The sequence below is a fragment of the Aotus nancymaae genome, unplaced genomic scaffold, assembly GCF_030222135.1.
Source record: "Aotus nancymaae isolate 86718 unplaced genomic scaffold, 86718_ANA_hifiasm-v0.15.2.pri h1tg000022l_1, whole genome shotgun sequence".
Classification (NCBI taxonomy): domain Eukaryota; kingdom Metazoa; phylum Chordata; class Mammalia; order Primates; family Aotidae; genus Aotus; species Aotus nancymaae.
The window spans coordinates 22,693,580-22,713,539 of record NW_026988435.1 but is presented as its reverse complement, the minus strand read 5'-3'; the positions used below and the strand labels follow the sequence as shown (position 1 = coordinate 22,713,539).

Here is a 19,960-nt window from a genome sequence, read left to right as displayed (position 1 = left end):
GACCACCTATGGAAAATAGTCACACAATGATTTCATTTTCTCTAGGGTTTAATCCTTTTGATAAAGCCAAACTGAGAAACACTAATAGACTAAAAGGGTAAAACAGTGTAATGTATTTGAAGTATACATCCTGGCCCAGAAACTTTCTTATATGGCTTTCCTTCTGCATTTAACCAAAAATGCCATGGTAATATCCATCACTTAATCAAAAATTACCAGATATGCCTAGAGACAGCACAAAGGTCCAAAAATCAGGGGGAAAAAAAACACAGATAAAATACATAAGATGAAAAAGAAAGCAAGTATATTTAAATAAAATTTTATATATACTTTTCTTTAAGAGATAAGGTCTTGTTCTGTGGCATAGTAGCACAATCATTACTCACCACAGCCTCCAACTCTTGGGTTCAAGTGATCCTCCTGCCTCAGCCTCCTGAGTAGCTAAGACTACAGGTACATTCCACCATGCCCAGCTAGTTTTTAAATTTTTTGTAGAGACTGTGTCTCACTATGTTACTTAAGCTAGTCTCATACTCCCGGTCTCAAGCAATCCTCCTCCCTCAGCCTCCCAAAATGCTGAGATTACAGGTGTAAGCCATTGCACTCAGCCCTAAAAATATCTTTCAAACTTGGAATAAGATAAGTATGTATTTGTTTTTAATACATTAAATAACAAGATTCAGTGGCAGGTCTAATAAGAAGAAGTTCAATGTCAAAATAGAAATGAATATAATTAATATTTTGAGATACCTGTAATGCAATATAAAAATATCTATAATTCTATACATGGCAAAGTAAGAGATACTGGAAATACTCTTCAAGTTAAGACTATATTCACAATTAAAAGAGATTCTAAATTTTAACTAAAGGTCAGTGAATAATAAACAGACCCGACAAGTCGATCTAGTAGACCTGTCATCCCCTAGGACCCCAGGGTCCTTCCTTCAGTGACTCCTCTCTCTCTGGATAACTGACAAACTATTAAAAAAGCTTGTGAAGGACTACAAAAGAAGTGTTAGGAGGGCAGCCTTGGAAGTGGGGTATGTCATTTCCACACATATTCCCTGGCCAGAACTTAGACACATAGTCCCACATATCTGCAAGGAAGCTGAAGTTGTTTTGCTCTGAACAGAAAAGGAAAAAGAAATAAAAAGAAATATATTTTCTGCAGGTACTGAGCACAAACAGCATGACTGGGGCAACTCAGTCAATATGGCATAACCATATAGAGCCTACTATAGCAGAATGACAAATTATATGGAGAGGCAGAAAAGGAATAGGTTTGACAAAGGAGAAAAACCCAAGTCAACATTAGGGGGCTGGTGATAAAACATATCAATCTTCTTCTTGCCAGTTGTGTGAATTTACACATTGAAGGAAGAATGCAAAAAAAGAAGGATATATCTAGTATTCAACTTTTGACTACCAAAAAAAAACCCCCAAAAAATTCTTGAGTCCACAGTGAGGCATTAGTCTTGCAAGCCAGGCTATTTTGATAAAGAAAGGTGGTCTCTAAACTATGAACGCTTCATTTTCACATCAGGAGCCAAACTCAAATGACTTGACTTGAATCACAGAGTTTTACTAAAAGCTCTAGGATAAAGTAAGGATTCAAGGTAAATGGCATTCATCTAATTCAGCAAAAAAGAAAGAAAAATCTGGAAGGAATTTCACTAGGATGAGAAAATAGCCTGAGTCTTTGAGAAGGAACTTGGTTTCCCAAATTCAAATTCCAATAAAGAAAAAAAAAATGACGGAACCCTTGATAGAGACTCTAGATTATTTGAGAGAGAGGATCAGAACCAGCATTGTTTCCCTTTCTCCGAATCCATTATAAAGTGGATGTGAAAGATTAGACATAAACAGATGGTAGTGAGCAGCACATTCCTTACAAACAACATTTGGTATGTAAGAGATCTTGGAGTTCTCATGACCCAAGATGAGGAACTTGAGAGACTTGATGTTGAGAAATTTGTAGGATCTGGTACTGAAAGAATGAAACCATAGAACATAGAACCCTAGAAATCCTAAACTGAAATGACTATCACATCAAGAGGTGGTCCCAGCAAGAAGCCCAAAGAGGTTGGTGGGATTATCTATGACTTAGTGAACATCAAACCAAGGGAACCAGGCACTGAACAGGTTAATCATTCCTCAGCAAAGTGTCGAGAAGGCAGCCCAACACAAGAACACTACTGTAAACTGAATTAATCCAATCTTCTCTTGGAACAAACATGCCATCTTGGGGGAAAGAGAAGAGGGGAGAGCTTGTGAGAAGTGGGGAGACAGTCTTGATAGGAAGTTTGAACTTTGAAATAATATTTCATTCTACCAATCGTCTAAAAACTAATCACAAGAAAATTTTTGTTAAACCAGAAAAGGCTGTTACCAAAAATTCATAGCTTTCAATTTCAAACATTTGTTGACCATCATTAATCCTATACTAAAGTGCCAATATCCCTGCAGGGGATCTTTTAATGTCTACATTAAGTCATTATCAAAGAAAATTTTCAACAGCATTTCCCAACAGGTGTCTGGTACATGACTAAGGGGTTCCATGATCAAATATAATGAAGAAATACTGAACATTATTTTTCTGTCTTACAGAATCACAATATATATTAGCATATAAAAGACTCTGAAGAGTTCAACGATTAATTTTTAAAAGAATTTTAAACTTTTTAAAAGAATTTTAAACTTTTTAAAACTCAGTAAGTCCAAAATTCTTAACTCTTATGGATCCAATGGCCCTTATGACTGCTATGAGAATTATAATAAGAGCTAGCTGAGAGCAAGATGTCAAAATTAAACAAAAAACAGACAACTACATTGGAGCCAGGAAAGGGCACTCAAACGGCTAAGAAAGTGCTGATAGTGAAGAGGAATTCTTCCCAAGGAAAAACTAGATTTGTTCAACTCTTTTTCTTGGACTGGTACTAGGGATGATTCAAACCTTTGGATGGATAAAATTCATCTTGTCTAGATAGCTTCATTTCATCAGAGCTAAGTCCTCACATAATCACATCCATTGAGATGCATTTTAAGGTTATATCACTATTATCTAATGACAACACAAGAAGCCGTCACATAGAATCTATTCCTGGGCTTGCTATTTAGAAGAAGTCAAGCATGTTGTCTATTATCTTGTGCAATGCCCCTTAAATAAAGCACCACATTGAAAATGCTTTTCAGAACTTAGTGCTAAAAACAAACAGTTTTGCCTTCCCTGAAGAACTGAAATCCTCTTTTCTTTCTGAAAAGGAGCAATAGGTCTTTCTACTTGCTTTGATTGCCAGAAAACCCAAAGCTCAATGTCAGCACAAGTATAATAACCACATAGGCCTCTATGGCCTGAAAGTTTTTTCTTTTTCTTTCTCGCTATTTTCTTTTTTATTTGTTTGTTTGTTTGTTGTTTGTTTTGAGAAGGGTCTTTCTGTCACTCAGGCTAGAGTGCAGTGGTGTGATCTCAGCTCACTGAAGCCTCACCTGCTGGGCTCAAGCAATCCCCCTGCCTTAGCCTCCCAAGAAGCTGGGACTGTAGGTGTGCACCACCATATCTGGCTAATTTTTGTATTTTTGTAGTGACAGGGTTTGGCCATGTTGCCCGTGCTGGTCTCAAACTCCTGAACTCAAGTGATTCGCCTGCCTCGGCCTCCCAAAGTGCTGGGATTACAGGTGTGACCCACACCACAGGGCCAAAAAAATTTTCTTGACTCCCTACTCTTATTAATGCCTCCTCTGGTCATGACTGAATTTCTCATTCTCCATTTGTTTGTTGTGTGTGCTTGTTATAAATCATCATAAACCCATTCAGAAATGGGAGAGAGGATAGGTGAGAAGATAGAATGATAAAATAAAGACAAACAGAAATGACTGGTCTCTGGATCTCTATGAAACACACCACCAGTACATTACATGGGGCCTGGTATACAATTGACACCTAATAATTTCTTTTTTTATTATTATACTTCAAGTTCTGGGATACCCGTGCAGAACATGCAGGTTTGTTACATAGGTATACATGTGCCATGGTGGTTTGCTGCACTCATCAACTCATCATCTACATTAGGTATTTCTCCTAATGCTATCCCTCCTCAGCCCCCCACCCCCAGCAGGCCCCGGTGTGTGATATTCCCCTCCCTGTATCCATGTTTTCTCATTGTTCAACTCTCACTTATGAGTGAGAACATGCAGATACCTAATAACTTTTAATATTTCTAAGTGAAGAAGTGTTCTTGATAATATCTACCTCATAGTTGGGTGCAGTGGCTCATGCCTGCAATCCTGAATACTCAGGCAGCTATATTTAGGCCAGGAATTCAAGATAATATTTACCTTATCGAGATCTCCAAGTAGACATACTTCTTATCAAAATGTAAGTCAAAGATACTGTGCACAGGTAAAGGCTGCCAGCTCTCATCATTGCTTGGGTTCAAGGAATTCCATTGTGGATAGGCTGAGGAATAACCTCAGTCAATGAGGACACACCAGGGATAGGCCAGAGAACTCAGGAGGTAACATCCAAGAGAGACTCCTTTGTGGATCTGCAGAGGGCTAAGAGTCTGTTAACCCATTCTGCTGAAAACAGCAGATTTGCTAATAAGGCAAAGTTAGAATGAGACATGACTCAGAGAGTAGATAAACACATATACATACACATACACATACACATACACATACACATACATGTAAGGTACACGTACACATATACAAACACATACTCAGCGAATGTGTTTGGGTGAGGAGGAGTGAATTTGGAGGGGAAACCCCGTATTACATATTCACAACACATTCTGTAATAAGGAGGAATTGTAGGACAAGCATTTGTTTTACAAAGGGCTCCAAAACATGTAGTAAATACACAGTTGATTGGTCCCATCACAGAAACCACACTCAGGTATGATTCCTCAATAGCACTGCCAACTTTATTATCCAATAGTAACCTGAACTATGAGTATTTTAATGTATGACTTCGGGTCAAAAAGCCCTTTCTCATGCCTGAGAGACCAGCAGGCAGAGAGTAAGTACCAGAATCTAAAAATGGGGAAGCTATACCAGGAGTGTTGATTTTGATTCTAATTTTCCAAATGCACAATTATCTGCTGGTCTGAAAGTCTCCTCGTATGTGAGGCCTGGTAGTGAAACTATTTTTTAGAAGTTTTTGAAGTGAGGTGCTACATTACTGCTTGTGTAATTTTCCCAATGGAAACTGCATCTATTTATTCATCTCAACAAACACAGAGTTTTCCATGCCCAGTCACTGGGGCTGAGGGTATACAAAACCAAATAAAACACACTCCTTGCCTTAAAAAGGTTAAGGGTCCCAAAGTTCTGGTCTTATTTTTGTAAACTGATCTTCAGTCTCTCAAAATCCTTGCCCTGCTAAGGCAGAGAGAGGTTGAAGTATGCAGTTGAGAGTGATATTATATTCTTAATAAGTGCACTTGCTTACAGCTCTTTATTATTATCAACTTAGTTCTAAAGCCCTCATATGTACTCAGAAGTGCAAAATTACATCAACAACAACTGGCTTTTACTCTAAGGCCTTTACATGCATCCGTTCATTTCCTCCATAGCCCTTTGGATCTGACTGGCATCTCTTAGCAGTTGCATACACTTCTTCCCTGTCTCAGAACATTCAGAGTTTAGAGCCTATGTTGCTTTTCTTTTTTTATTTTTCATACAGGGTTTCATCCAGACTAGAGAGAAATGGCATGATCATAGCCCATTGCAGCCTCAACCTTCCAGGCTCAAGCAATCCTACCACCTCAGCCTCCTGAGTAGCTGGGACTACAGGTGCACACCACCACACCCAGTGAATTTTTGTATTCCATGTTGTTTTTTCCACGCCACACTGCATGTGTGTGCTGAACTCTCAGTCTGCCCACAAACCCAGCCAGCCCAGCATCTCACTGAACCACTGCTCTTCTGTCACTCCAGGACCACGGCGGGCATAAGGTATCTCTACAATAATTGTATCTCCCCAGGCCACTCCCAACAAACCAAGATATGGGCCCCTCCACTCTCGGATTCACCCGGTGGGTCAGATGTTCCTATAATTCCTCCAACCCTAACCCTACCAAGATCTAAAACTTAAAAAAGAAAATGGTACCCTATCAGCCTGAGTAACTCACACCAGCTGCTATCTTTCTTTCTTTTCTTAATTCTGAAGCTCCACTCACATGCCAAGAATATTTTAAAAATTAAAAAGACAAAAAAACACTCTTCTCTGTGTGTTAGAAAAACTGGCTTTGAATCTATTCTCACCCTGCTGTGTGGTTTACGGATAAATTTGACGTATTTTTTCTGCAGGCTTTGAAAATTGATGCTAACAATCCTGCTTTGGGGAGATTCATAAAAACTTTTTCTGGCTCAAAAAATTAGGCTCTTCATTCAAAACTTAGGCTTTTTTTTTTTTTTTTTTTTTGAGACACAGTCTTGCTCTGTTGCTCAGGCTGGAGTGCAGTGGCACAATCTTGGCTCACTGCAACCTCCATCTCCCGAGTTCAAGTAATTCTCCTGCCTCAGCTTCCCAAGTAGCTGGGATTACAGGTGCTTGCCACCACACCCAGCTGATTTTTGTATTTTTGGTAGAGACCGGGTTTCACCATGTTGGCCAGGCTGGTCTTGAACTCCTGACCTCAGGTGGTCCGCCCACCTCAGTCTCCCAAAGTGCTGGGACTACAGGCGTAAGCCACTGTAGCTGGCCAAAACTTAGGCTTTCAAGAGCTTTATTACTTCCATGATTTTCAAATAATAAATTGTCTCTTTGCTTGGCTTAATCTGTTTTTCCTCTTAAATAATGGATGCCACTGACTGAAAAGGGTAATGACCAAGCAACATTGAGAAAAAAATGTGGAAAAGAAAAAAATGTATTTCAATTGTCTCAAAATTTTATTCTGAGACAAATTCAAATATAATTAAGCACCCAGTTTAATACATTCATTCCCTCTTGAAACTCTATTTTTCTTTTAAGTAATCTTTTTACTGATGTATCACTTACAAACAGAAAAGCACACAGATTATGAATGTACAGCTTGATGAATTTTCACCAGGTGAAATATACCCTTGTCACTGCCATAGGTGAGGAAGTAGAATGTGAACAGTCTCCCACCTGCACCCCAAAAGAACTTAGTATCCTGACTTCCATCAGTATTCAAAAACTTTACCAGTTTTTGAACTTCATGTAAGTGGTATCATACACTGTGCTTTTTTGGATCTGGGTTCTTTTCCTCAAATTATATATGTGAGACTGAAGAAATAATAATGGCCTTCCCTGAGGCAGTTGCCATGCAAGACAATGCTGATTCTCCTCAGGACCCACCCCCACTTTTTGCTTCTAGATCTCTAACTAGACTCAAGTCCCAACAGGTTCCTAAGGGTGACATACAAAGTGTGACCCAAGGAGAGATGTGATACACTTTAAAAGCACTGCTTGAGTTTTCTAATTTATACCAGCAGAAATCTGGAGAACATGTGTGGGAACGATTATTATGAATGTGGGATCATGGTGGAAAGAACAAAATGTTGAATTAAGCTAAATTTATTACACTTGATCTTAGCCAAAAGGCCGAGAAGCGATTGGGCTAAATTTATTGATCTGAGCTCACTAGGCAGAAATGCTGCAGTTAATGTTGGAACTCAGGGTGATAGAAAAGGCTTTAAGCGAGGCACCATGGCTCATACCTATAATCACAACACTTTGAAAGACCAAGGCAGGAGAATTGCTTGAGGCCAGGAGCTTGAAAACAGCCTAGGCAACATAACAAGATAGATAGTGTCTCTACAAAAAAAATTTAAAGTTAGCCAGGCTTGTTGGCGTGCATATATAGTCCCAGCTACTCAGGAGGCTGAGGTGGGAGGATCAGTTGACCCTGGGAAGTAGAAGCTGCAGTTAGCTGGGACCATGCCACTGCACTCCAACCTGGGTGACAGAGCAAGATCTACTTCAAAAAAATTTTTAATAAAAAACTTATTTTTTAGATATTAGATCGATATATAAAAATCAATTTTATTTCTAGATAGGAGCCATAAGTGAAGATTTACTTTTAAAAGGATATATAAAAAAGAAACATAAAAAATGGTACCTAAAAAGAAATGTAATAAAGATCTGTGTGAACTTTTATGTAGAAAATTATAAAACTTATGTAAAATAAAAACATTAAAGAAAACCTAAATAAATGAATAGACGTACCATCTTCACGTTAGGAAGACTCCATAAAGATTAATTATCACCCAGATTATAATTTTAATTCAATTAATCCCAGACTTGACAGGGTTTTTTTCCCCAGAGTTTAAAAGATTATACATATTAAAGAAGAGGAAAATCCAAAAGATAGCTAAGACAATTTTGAGGAAGAAAAATGGGATAGAGGATTTGTCCTATAATTGCTACAATTTCAATTATAATTGCTACATTATATTTATACAGCTGTTATGACTACAATTTTAAAATAATTAGATACTTTTAAAATTTAAATATTTTTAAATTGTAGACATTATAACAGTAATTAAAATTGTTGCAGCAATTATAGTAGTGCAGGGTAGACAAACAAGTTAATTGAAGAGTAAAGAGCCCCCAAACAAGCTCTGTGTAGAATATGATGTATGACAAATACTGCAACGCTGACTATAGTGGGGAAAAGATGGATTATTCAGTAAAGAGTTCTAGGAATACCTGGCAATTTATATGGGTGAGAGTGATGCATTTAGAGTTTTGTTTTACACCATTCATAATAAAAAAAATTAATTTAATTTAAAAAGAAGGGCTTAACAGTTTGTTGGGTTGGTTGACTGAAGCATGAGTCAAAAGATTGGCCCATGGCCCACCGCCCATCATAAGTGAATTGGAAATGCTTGACCTCCTTTGGTTTAATGGAGAGGAAGGTATTTAAAGGCTTAGGGAGACCAAAATATTAGAGTATAGTAGAGTAGACCCACTCACCCACACTGAGAAGGTGCAGAAAAATACCCTTCACCAATACTTTCAGAAGTAAATTTGTGAAGGAAGCCCCAGCATCCTTGACAACACCTAACATAATGGGAGTCATTAGATCTTGGATGGCCAGGGCCAAGTCTGGCACTCAACCACCAAAGGCAAGATAGATGTCATTACCCTAATGGTCAATAGAGTCAACACAGCAGTCAGAATATTCCAACCCTTGCAGAATGATGACATTGGCTAATCACAGTGTTCCTACAAATGAAATAGAAAGTCTACAAATTCTTACTTGATCTGAACAAGCAGAAAAGTTCTAGTCCAAGTGAACAAAAGCGTATTTCAAAAACAGAGAGACGTAGCCCTTCAATCAATTTCTAGACTTGGGTCAGTTTACAGACATAGAACTCCTTGAATGAAGTGGAGGCGACCTCCCCACAAGGAAAAACCCAGTTCATTATCTGAAACTTATACTGTTAATCTTTCTCCCAGTCTTCCCTAAAGAGATATAAGGCCTTTTATCATCATAACTGTGCACTGGGAAAAAGAAAATAATTAGACATTTAGGGGACTGCTAGACGCTGGCTCTGAAATGACAGTAATTACAGGAGACCCAAAATGTCACCATAGCCCTTTATCAGAGTAGTGGCTTATAAAGGTCAGGTGATCAATGGGGTTGTAGCTCAGGTCTGTCTCACAGTGGGTCCAGTGGGTTCCTGAGCCTAACCTGTGGTTATTTTCCCAGTTCCAAATGCATAATTGAAATAGACATACTCAGCAGCTGGCACAACTGCCACATTAGTTCCCCGATCTGTAAAATGATGGCTATAATGGTGGGAAAAGTCGAGTGGAAGCCATTAGAACTGCCTCTACCTAAGAAAATAGTAAATTAAAAGCAATACTGCACTCCTGGAAGGATTGCAGAGATTAGTGTCACCATCAAAGACTTGAAAGATGCAGAGGTGGTGATGTTCACCACATCCCCATTCAAAACTCTTATCTGGCCTGTGCACAAGACAGACTGATCTTGGAGAATGACAGTAGATTATCTTAAGCCTAGCTATGTAATGACTCCAATTGTAGCTTCTGTACCAGATTTGGTTTCATTCACTGAGCAAATTAACACATTCCCTGATACCTGGTATTCAGCTATTGATCTGGTACATGTCTCTTTCTCTATCTGTTTATAAGGCCCAGCAGAAGTAGTTTTCCTTCAGCTAGCAAGGGCAGCAATATACCTTCTCTGTCGTACCTCACAATTATATCAACTCCCCAGGCCTATGTCACAATATAGCTAACAGGCATCTTGACTGCCTTTCCATTCTACAAGATATCACACTGGTTCATTACATTGATGACATTATGCTGATTGGATCTAGTGAGCAGAAAGTCACAACTATTCTAGACATATTGTTAACAGAGTATGTGTCAAAGGGTAAAAACTAAAGTCAACTAAAATTCAGAGGCCTCTATCTTAGTGAAATTTCTAAGGGTACAGTGGTGTGGGGCCTATCAAGATATTCATTTTAAGGAGAAGGGTAAGTTGTTGCATTTGGCCTCTCCCAACCAAGAAAAAGGTACAATAACTAAAAGGCCTATTGGGATTTTAGAGGGAACATATCTTCATTTGGGTGTGTTACTCCAGCTCATTTACCAGGTGACCCAAAAATCTGCTAGTTTAGGGTGGGCACTGAAATAAAAGAAAGCTCCACAACAGGTCCAAGCTGCTATGCCACTTGGACCATAGGATCTAGCAGATCCAGTGGTACTTGAAGTTTCAGTGACAGATAGGAGTGCCATTTTGAGACATTTGCAAGCCGCCATAGATGAAGTGCAGCACAGGCCTTTACAATTTTGGAGCTCAGCTCTGCCATCATCTGCAGATAACTACTCTCCTTTTGAGAGATGGCTCTTGGACTGCTACTGGGAGTTAGAAGAAACCAAACACTTGACCGTGGGCTATCAAGTTACCTCACAACCTGAGACTTCCACCATAAACTGGGTTTTATCTGACCCACTAAGCCATAAAATTGGGCATGTACAACATATGGTTCTGTTTCTCTGATAGCCAGGATTTACAGGAATCAAGAGGTGGAAATGGGAGTGGCACTACTCAATATTACCCATAGTGACTCACTAGCAAAATGTATTCTTCCTGTTCCCAAAACCTTATGCTCTGCTGGCCTAAAAGTTTTAGTTCCAGTTTCCACCAAAATCCCATTGAACTGGAAGTTAAGACTGTCATCTGGCCACTTTGAGCTTCTCATGCCTCTGAGTCTATAACACAGTTGTAGTATTAGCTGGAGTGATTGATCTGTACTACTAAGCAGAAGCACCAGTCAAGATGCTCAATGAAAGCAAAGGGAAAAAAGAATCAATCGTAAATATGGTCACTATAAATACCCGCTATGACCACATGACCAGTTACAGAAACAAAGACTGTCATGAAGATGTCCCCCCTTATTTTGTTAGAAATACATTGTATGTAGACATAGATACATTAAGTAAATATCGTTGTTTTATTTCCTCCCTTATTCCTTTATTATGTAACATATATGTTAACAATATTAGTGTTTTAATATTGTTAATTTTACATCATAATATTTAAGTTATAGAACATGAGAAGATGAGTAAATATTGCTCAAAGACTTTATTTCTCATCTGGAGAAGAGATGAGAGTTATACACAAAATATTTGTATCATGTTAGGTGCTTATTACCCTGTTTTGTGTTTATTTGGAGGTTAAGTATGGTTTAAGGAGATGGGTACTGGTGCCAAGTTGACAAGGGGTGGACTTGTGATGGTTAATTTTGTGTCAACTTGACTGGCCCAAAAGATACTTAGATTGCTGGTGAACATTATTTCTGGGTATGTCTGTGAGGGTGCTTCTGGAAGAGATTAACATTTGAATCAGTAAACTAAAGAAAGAAAATTCACCCTCACCAATGTGAATATGAATTTTCCAATCTGTTGAGAGCCAGAATAGAATAAAGAAGTGGCGAAGGGCAAAATCACTCTTTCTGTTTGAGCTGGGACATCCACCTTTTCCTACCCTTTGACATCAGTGCTCCTGGTTCTCAGGCCTTGGGACTCAGACTGACCTTACACCAATCCCCATAATCCTACTGTTCTCAGGTCTTCAGACTCAGACCAAGACTTCTATCATAGGCTCCCCTAGCTCTGAGGCCTTTGGACCCTGAATTACACCATTGGCTTTCCTGGTTCCCCAGCTTGCAGGTGACAGATGGTGGGACTCCTTGGCCTTTATAATCACTTGAACCAATTCCCATTACAATTCTCTTTATATATATGTCTCCTATTGGTTCTGCTTCTCTGGCAAACCCTAATACACACCTTAATCACAAGATTTAGAGTTTTATATCTAATTGCCTATTAAGTATATCTACAGAGACACTTCAAATTCAACCTGTTCCAACTGAGCTTATATTTCTCCCACTCCTCCATCCCCATCCCACCTGCTCCTCCCACTCTTACATTTACAATGGCAATTAATGGTGCCATCATTCACCTAGTTTCCTAAAGCAGAAATCTTGTAGTCATTCTAAATTCCTTCCTCTCCCTCTACCCACATCTTTTCATTCACTAATTATTCCTCCTACATGGTTCTGTAATCCCTTTTTTTTCCTCCCCATCCCTACTACTGCTGCCTAATTAGAATTCCATTCTTTCTTACCTTGACTACTGAAATAGCCTCCTGATGACTCTGTGTCTCTCAACTTTTCCCTCCTTTGATGCTTCTTCCACAGAATATCCAGAATGACACATCTAAAATTCTGTTTGATGGTGGAATTACCAGGTCGAAACCTCTTCCAAGGCTTTCCATCGCCTGGTTATTCAACCAACAGACTGGGCCTTTTGTAACCTATTTACATCTTCACTTCTACCCTCTATTTTACCTTATTTTTTTATTTCTTTTTTAAAAAAAAGATGTATGAACAGAATGTGCAGGTTTGTTACATAAGCATACGTGTATCATGGTGGTTTGCTGCATCTGTTACATAAGCATAAGCAAACCATCATGGTAGTTTGCTGCACCTGCTGACTCATCCTCTAAGTTCTCTCCCTTCACCCCCCACACCCCACCCCACAACAGGCCCTGGTATGTGTTGTTCCCTCTCTCTGTCCATGTGTTCTCAATGTTCAACTCCCACTTATGAGTGAGAATATATGGTGCTTGGTTTTCTGTTCCTGTGTTATTTTGCTGAGGATGATGGTTTCCAGCTTCATCCATGTCCCTGCAAAGGACATGATCTCATCTCTTTTTATGGCTGCACAGTGTTCCACAGTATGTATGTACCACATTTTCTTTATCCAGTCTATCATTGATGGGCATTTGTTGCTATGTAAATAGTGCTACAATAAACATATGTGCACATGTGTCTTTATAGTAGAATGATTTATACTCCTTTGGGTATATACCCAGTAATGGGATTGCTGGGTCAAATGGTATTTCTGGTTCTAGATCCCTGAAAAATAGCCATGCTGTCTTCTACAATGGTTTAACTAATTTACATTCCCACCAAATTGTAAAAGCATTCCTGTTTCTCCACAGCCTTGCCAGCATCTATTATTTCCTGACTTTTTTTTTTTTTTTTTTTTTTTTTGAGACGGAGTTTCGCTCTTGATACCCAGGCTGGAGTGCAATGGCGCGATCTCGGCTCACCGCAACCTCCGCCTCCTGGGTTCAGGCAATTCTCCTGCCTCAGCCTCCTGAGTAGCTGGGATTACAGGCACGCGCCACCGTGCCCAGCTAATTTTTTGTATTAGTAGAGACGGGGTTTCACCATGTTGACCAGGATGGTCTCGATCTCTTGACCTCGTGATCCACCCGCCTCGGCCTCCCAAAGTGCTGGGATTACAGGCTTGAGCCACCGCGCCCGGCCATTTCCTGACTTTTTAATAATCACCATTCTGACTGGCATGAGATGGTATCTCATTGTAGTTTTAATTTGCATTTCTGTGATGATCAGTGATATTGAGCTTTTTTCATATGTTAGCAACATAAATGTCTTCTTTGACAAGTGTTTGTTCATATCCTTTGCCACTTTTTGATGGGGTTGTTTTTTTCTTGTAAATATGTTTAAGTTCCTTGTAAATTCTGGATATTAGACCTTTGTCAGGTGGGTAGATTGTAAAAATGTTCTCCCACTTTGTAGGTTGCCTGTTCACACTGATGATAGTTTCTTTTGCTGTGAAGAAGCTCTTTAGTTTAATTAGGTGCCATTTGTCAATTCTGGCTTTTGCTGCAATTGCTTTTGGCATTTTTGTCATGAAGTCTTTCCCCATGTCTATGTCCTGAATGGTATTGTCTAGGTTTTCTTCCAGGGTTTTATGGTTTTGGGTTTTACATTTGTCTTTAATTTATCTTAATTTTTGTATAATGTGTAAGGAAGTGCTCTAGTTTCAGCTTTCCACATATGGCTAGACAGTTTTCTCAGCACCATTTGCTGAATAGAAGATCATTTCCCCATTGCTTGTTTTTGTCAGGTTTGTCAAAGATCAGATTGTTGTAGATGTATGATGTTATTTCTAAAGTCTCTGTTCTGCTCCTTTGGTCTATATGTCTGTTTTGGTACCAGTACCAGGCTGTTTTGGTTACTGTAGAACTGTGGTATAGTTTGAAGTCAGATAGCATGATGCCTCCAGCTTTGTTCTTCTGCTTAGGATTGTCTTGGCTATCTGGGGTCTTCTCTGATTCCATATGAAATTTTAAACAGTTTTTTTCTAATTCTGTGAAGAATGTCAATGAGAGTTTGATGGGAATAAGCAGTGAATCTATAAATTACTTTGGGCAGTATGACCAGTTTAACAATATTGGTTCTTCGTATCTATGAGGATGGAATGTTTTTCCATTTATTTGTGTCCTCTCTTATTTCTTTGGGCAGTTGTTATGTACTTCTTCTTGAAGAGTTCCTTCACATCCTTTGTTAGCTGTATTCCTTAGATATTTTATTCTCTTTGTAGCAATTGTGAATGGGAGTTCATTCATGATTTGGCTCTCTGTTTGTCTGTTATTGGTGTATTGTAATGCTTGTGATTTTTGCACATTGATTATTTATCCTGAGACTTTGCTGAAGTTGCTTATCAGTTCAAGAAGTTTTTGGGCTGGGATAATGGGGTTTTTTTAAATATAAAATCATGTCATCTGCAACTATCCTCTATTTTACCTTCTAATAATCCCTGGCTGCTTGCAATTCCTGGTAAACAATGATGTTTTCCTTATCCTAGCTTTCTTTGTGATGTTCCCCAAGCCTAGAATGTCACCTGGCTTTTACTCATCCTTCAAGATTAGATTCTGAGAATATTACTTCTCAGAAGCCAAGACTTCCAAGTTTGATTGAATTTATCTCTGCTCTCCCACAGCACCCCATTGAACCTCTCATTGAGACAGCCAGGTGGGAAGGCCTCCCTGGCAGAACCTCCCACCAATCTGCACACTATGAGGAGTGTACCCTGGGATGAAGCCACAGAAGTTCATGCTGTTTGCAGCAGGGAGTAGTCCGGCCCCTCCTCTTCCTGGGTGGTACCTGCAGTTCAAGCTGTGAGGTTGGAAGCACACTAGCAGGAACTCTGGCATTGCAGAGAGCCCCTGTTCCCCCTTTTTTCCTTTTTGCCCTAAAAATCCCGTTATTCTCATCCTTCAAATTGTCTGTGAGCCTAAATTTTTGTGACTGTGGGACAAGGACCCCTTCTTTGGCTGAACTAAGGAAGAGTCCTGGAACGTCATTATCAAGACATACCTTGAGATATGTTGTTTATGGTCGGTTACCTCCACTAAACAGTCAGCTCCCCGAGAGCTGGTCCAATCTCATGTTGGTCTTTGTGCCCTGGGATATAGTGGACAGCTGGCACATATTAGGTATCTAAAAACAGCTTATTGCCCTGAAACTTTTTAGAACATTTAGAATCACTGTGACAAAACTCAATCCATTTTGCCTTTTCCTGTTAACAGAATTCGAATTTTTTCCAGTGATAACGTGCAGTTCAATGACTGTATTTCCCATCCTCCCTTGCTGGGACTGAAAACCAATGAGGTAAAAGAAATCAGGGATGGCTTTTTGGAAGCTGCCTTAAAAGAGGCTGACTAAATTTTGTCATTTATTTTTCCCCTTTCTTCCTGAAACATGTTCACAATGTCTGGAGTTCTAGGAGACATCATATGTGTGCTTGAAGATGCAAAGCCACGCTCTAAAGAAAGATGGGAGTCTGGTTCTCTATTAACCATTGAGCTTTCATACCAGCCCAGGATAGCATTATTTCAGTTTTTCCTTACATGAGAGAATATGACCCCTACTTTGTTTAGTCTGTCTGGATATTATTACCAACAACTGAATGTAACTGTAGCTAATAGCTCTGAATGAGTTTCTTCTTAAATGACATAATCACAAATTAAAATTGATCATGGGCAAAGCTTGGTGGCTCACACTTTTAATCCTAACACTTTGGGAGGCTGAGGCAGGAGGATCACTTCAGGACAGGAGTTTGAGACCAGCCTGGGCAACAAAGCAAGACTCTATCTCTACAAGAAATTTGAAAAATTAGTCAGGCATAGTGTCGTGTGCCTGTAGTTCCAGCTACTCTGGAAGCTGAGGTAGGAGGATCACTTTAGCCCAGGAGTTCAGAGACTGCAGTGACCTATGATCACACCACTGCACTCCAGCCTGGCTAACACAGTGGGATCCAGTCTCTTAAGAGAAAGAAAAGCATGAAAAGATGCTTCTTTGGGATCATCTAAAATGGATATTCTTCTGTTTCTAAATGAACAGCTCCTTTTACCATCATCCAGGAACAGAAATGCTGAAGGACTTTTAATATGATATGGGGTTACCTTGTTTTTACAATGTTTATTTAACTTATATGACTTGTCACTTTAAGTAGAGTTGTAGTCTGTAAGGCAATTACTTGAGTAACTTTTATAATACTCTTGTTCACAGCTAGTAGCTATTATGGAGGCTGTATAGTGCTTAATTAAGAAATAAAGACAGAGTAATTAGCATTCTTTCAAGGATTTACAACCAAGAAAGCATTAATAAAACATTCTATATATAATCTAAATTACATGTATCTATATGTATGCACAGATATAAATATTTATGAACACAGCAAACATAAATTATTAAGCTGGTCTATTTATAAAGTATGAAATAAAATGTTAAAAACAATATACACATGCAGAAATTTCGAGAATACAAAAGATTCCAGGTCTCTGACTTAACAGGTTTCATATTTTGTGTTTCTAACTATTGACTTGTTTACCTTATTCTCTCTTTAGGGCTATCATAGGCCATTTTCCCACTGTATTGATTCAGTTTAAACTCTATTCAGTTGATGCTTAGACACTGACACCATGTAGCCTTTTCTCCAGGCACTTAAGGCTAATTTTTTTTTTTTTTTTTTTGGACACAGGGTATCATTCCCATCACCGAAGCTGGAATGCAGTGGTACAATCATGGCCCACTTTTGCAGCCTTGACCTCCCCAGGCTCAAGCAATTCTCCCACCTCAGCCACCCAGGTAGCTAGGACTACAGGTGCACACCACCAAACCTGCTAATTTTTTGTATTTTTAGTAGAGACGAGGTTTTGCCATGTTACCCAGGCTAGTCTTGAACTCCTAAACTCAAATAATCCACCCACCTTGGCTTCTCAAAGTGCTGGGATTAAAGGTGTGAACGACCATGTCTGGCCAAAGCTAACTTTTTGACATCATTAATGCCTATTCTCTGAGTGACTATGAATTTCTTAGAGCCTGTGCCACTAACTATTTCTGTGTTCAATTCCTTGGGCTCCTCCCTCCCAGTTAAATCTATATACAATTATTTCTTCAAATATTCAATCCTTTCTGAGCCATTTAAAATCTGTATCTGAAAAAGCCTTGATCCAGAGGGCAAAACATTTTATCCTGTTGTGTTGTTAAGGATAAATGGTAGGATAAAAGAGTAATAATTTTTAGACTCTAAGTGCCATATCTTGACCCTAGTGTTCTGCACTTAGCAGGTGCCCACTGTTTTTAATAATAAGCAACTTTCCCAAGGTTCATTCATTAATTGGCTCAGTAAATATTAAGTATCTACTATGTGCCTAGCACTGTGCTAGGCCATAGATGATCCAGTGAGCAAAAACACATACAGTCTCTTATTACGTGTTGTGGGAAAGACAGATATTTAGCAAATAATCACAGAAATGAGTTTATAATTGCAAACTGAGACAAGTGCTATGAAGAAAAGAAACACGGTTTTATGAGTTTGCTAAATGCAGACTAGATTGTTTCAACTAACCATCTTACTGAGGAAAAAAAAATAGGATTTCAAAAAAAAAAGTATCTGTTTGAATGTGTCATAAAGCTACCAAGTTTGTGAGCTCTTGATGGGCCAAAATCCAAGAAAGGAGGGAATTGCTGAGATGTTAACCTGACAGCCAGGATGACTTTTCCTCTTAGGGCATTTGCTAATTCTAGTTGGAAGTTCAGAAGATGAGCAGAGCTTGCTATAGAGTGATAGGGCTGTGGAATAAAAGTTAAAGTTGAAGACCCATGAAGTGGCTATGTACAGTAGCTCACCCCTGTAATACCAGTACTTTGGGAGGCCAAGGTGGGAGGATCCCTTGAACCCAAGAGATGGAGACCAGACTAGACAACATGGCAAAACCTCATATGTATTAAAAAAAAAAAAAAAGAAGAAGAAGAAAGAAAAAAAAATTAGCCAGGTATGTTGGCCTGTAGTCCCAGGGAACTCAGGAGGCTGAAGTGAAGGATCACTTGAGCCTAGGAGGTAGAGGTTGCAGGGAAAGGGAGGGAGGGAGGGAAGGACCAAGAAAGGGAGGCTTGGATGCTTTGATAAACTTCAAAGCTTTCAGTTGAGAAAATAAGGTACTTATGATTGCCCTTCTCCATGATTTATTCCATGTTCTTTTGTCTTTAACCAGCACTCCAGACAGTCATGGCTCTTCAACCAATAGGTTACTCAAAATCTTAGTCCTAATGTATAACACCGGAGCCACAGATTATTCTGCTTATAAAGTGATGTTTTAGCTTTTGTTTAATTGTACTATTGAACATGGCTGTACTAGGAGGAAATTCAGAATATTATTTTGGCTCTATTCATGCTTCTCTCTGTACCCACGGTATAGTAAAACCCTTGACAATACTAATTAGTTAACAACATAACTTCCTTTTGCTCATTTATTTGGTTGCATAAAGAACTCTGAATGGCTAAGCTATAGTATAAGCTCCACATTTAAAGGGATCATGTGCCAGATACCCCAGGTGAAACATTCTACTCTTCAATACTAAAATCTTCAAAGTCTGAAAGAGTGGAGATGGGAGGTAAAACATTTGCAAATAGATTAAGTGATTTCACTTTCTTCTACTTTGGGAGACTCTCATTTCCAGCCTATTGTCTCTAAACGCATGTGTTCAGTCTGCAGGAGATATCGTACTGTATATTGATCCTCAGCTAAAAGGATATTACGAGACAGTTCTCTACTCACAAGATGTTTTATCTAAGCCCTCCTATATGTGAGACACCAGTCGGCCACAGCTGCTTCTGAGCTTTGGGTATCTTAGACTTGTCAGTAACACTTCACCTCACTTTTTTTCACTGTAAAATAGACTTCTTTGTTCAGAGAAAGGTTGGGTGAAATATCAAAAATGTATACAAAACAGTCATTCCACATATAGTGGTACTGAAAGAAGCAAAATTAGGAAGAAAGGCAAATTAAAATCTAAAGTGTCACAGCCTCCTCCTTGATAGAAGAAGTCTGGCTGGCCTCTCTAGGGCATGGTACTATATTACAAGCTCAGGGTAGATTGCTGTTTCTGGAAAGCACACAAGTTCAGATTGTTTAGAAAAAGTCCATGTATTAATGTCTATCACCATATCTTTAATCTCAGGAAATAGGAAAGAAGCAGACTCACATAAATAGTGAGTCATCCTGTCTACCTGAAAATTAAAACCCTCATTTACAGTAGCCTTTTGTTGGTCAGTTGCATAGGCTATTTATGG

The 19,960-nt window shown here is 39.0% G+C and overlaps 1 protein-coding gene and 1 pseudogene across 6 annotated transcripts in view; both read right to left on the bottom strand.

The window, feature by feature from the left end:
- Positions 1-19,960, bottom strand: part of CHODL (chondrolectin) — a 411,269-nt gene that overhangs the window by 350,584 nt on the left and 40,725 nt on the right. The window lies entirely within an intron of this gene.
- Positions 7,500-7,582, bottom strand: LOC135276463 (U2 spliceosomal RNA; annotated as a pseudogene).